The sequence below is a fragment of the Megalopta genalis genome, chromosome 16 (assembly GCF_051020955.1).
Source record: "Megalopta genalis isolate 19385.01 chromosome 16, iyMegGena1_principal, whole genome shotgun sequence".
Taxonomy (NCBI): domain Eukaryota; kingdom Metazoa; phylum Arthropoda; class Insecta; order Hymenoptera; family Halictidae; genus Megalopta; species Megalopta genalis.
The window spans coordinates 4,083,300-4,085,445 of NC_135028.1; the positions used below are offsets into that span (position 1 = coordinate 4,083,300).

General features: G+C 48.5%; 1 long non-coding RNA gene across 1 annotated transcript; it reads right to left on the reverse strand.

The window, feature by feature from the left end:
* Positions 1 to 424: 424 nt before the first annotated feature.
* Positions 425 to 1,772, reverse strand: LOC143260658 (uncharacterized). Its single transcript, XR_013034942.1, has 2 exons — positions 1,647 to 1,772; positions 425 to 1,512 (listed from the first exon to the last, which is right to left on the reverse strand). It is a non-coding gene; the product is annotated as an uncharacterized LOC143260658 (long non-coding RNA).
* Positions 1,773 to 2,146: the final 374 nt, after the last annotated feature.

Here is a 2,146-nt window from a genome sequence, read left to right on the forward strand (position 1 = left end):
AATTTATTACTCGTTTTGGGTTGTATAAATGTATGTAATTGTTCGCGGACTCTAACGCGTTCTCAGCTTTTCGCACTGAGTCGGCGGGGGGCTTCTCTGACTTGATATCTAATTACCAATTAGATTGTTCGAAGGAGAATTGAAACTCGATTTCACTAGCGTTTCCACGTCGACGAATGACTCGAAACTAGCCCGATTCCCGATCGCGTTTGGGCCCTTTATATAGTCAGATTTTCTCTGGAAAAATGGTAGTGGGGGTGTTCCTATGTGGTCCGATTCCAAAAACGTTCGTCGTCGTACCCCCTTGGAGCTACTCGACTCGCGATATACAAATGAACCCCCGGCTGGCTGGCGCCAGCCTGGCGTATGCCTTCAGGAAGGAATATAAAAAATTCGTAGGAAGATTCTCCGTGCGTTACATATCCATGGTTAAGAATCGACCCAAAAAGTCGACTTTATTCCTGTAAAACATCGCCAAACACTCGATTGAAACATCCTCGCGACGCTGTTTTTGTTCCATTGTGAGCAAACGCGGCACCCATCTTGCGCACAGCTTTCTCATATCAAAATTTTCGGTCAATGTGCGATGTACAATATTTTTTGAAATGCCTACTATGTCCGCAAGCCCGCACACTTTCAGTCGACGATCGTCCAATACCGTTTCGTGGATTTTCTTCGCCATTTCCGGTGTGATCACTTCATTTAATCGACCACTGCGGCGTACGTCTTGGCAGCTCGTACGGCCTCGTTTAAATTCTGCCCCTCAATATTTTATTGTTGTAAACGAAGGAGCAGACTCACCTAGCGTAGAATGTAGCTCAGTTTTGATACTACTTGGACTGAGACCTTTCAAATGAAGATATTCTATCACGTAACGATGACCAATTTTTTTCTATGTTTACAAATTCACCGAGAGCGTTCATTATTAATGGTTGTCAAACAAATACTAAACATTGTAGCGTCTTTAAACTTGAAACTTAAGCTTTGTAAGGTTGGTATTTTCGACCATAGTAATTTTTTTAAAACAATAACCGCCATCTATACCTCAGGTCGGATACTTCTAGGACCACCCTCGTATTACTGGTCTGGAATGATGGCAGACGGCACCTAATACGTACGGAGCTGCGAGAGCTGTCAGAAGCATAAGGCAGAGCAGCAAGTACCGGCTGGAAAAATGCACGTAACTCTTGTACAACAGACTTGCTGAAATGGTTTCCGTGGACTTAGTGGGACATTTGCCGCGTTCCGCGGCGGGCAATACGACACTGTTGGTAATGCAGGACCGGTTCACGAAGCTGGTAGAACTGCGCCCTCTATGGTGAGCCACATGAACTGCTGTTGCACGGGCCATCTACGAACCAATCGTCTTCCGTCACGGATGCCCGCAAACGATTGTCAGCGATAACGGACGGCAATTCATTGCCAAAGAAATGGAACGGATACTGCAGGATTGTGGAATCGAGCATCGTCGAAGTCCCCCGTACACTCCTCAATGCAATCCCGTCGAGAGGACTAACAAAGTTATCAAGACAATGATTAGTTAGTACTCCGGGAAAAAGCATCAGGAGTGGGACCGCCATCTTACGGAGATCACGTTCGCGTATAACACCGCACTGCACTCTTCGAGCAGATATTCACCGGCGTACCTTAATCATGGACGGAAACTACGTCCACCAGGTAGACTCCGCTGAGCAAGGGACACCACGACGACCACTGACTCCGAGGCTCGGCTGCGACGGATCACCGAGGCAATCGAGATGGCGCGAGCAAACCTTGCGCGCAGTTTCCAGCGACTGCAGCGACACTACGATCGCGCTCGGCGAAGTTGGATATCTCGAATCGGCGAATATGTCCTTCAAATCGCGCCAAAGGATAGAATGCAAAACTGGCAGCGAAGTGTGATGGGCCGTTCGAGGCACGACAACGAATCACTCCGGTCGTTTTCGATCTGCTGAGACCATAGTCTCTAGTGATTTTACGTGCAGCACCTGCCCAAAGGCTTATCCACACGGCCCCCATGGGCGCGGAATTGAGATACGCTCAATAAGCGCGCTCCCACATGCCAAGCCATGCAGGAGCTACCAGTTACTACGAGGACGCGGACTCTCGTCAGCAGACAACTGGTGGTGCCGAGCCCTTTCTATGC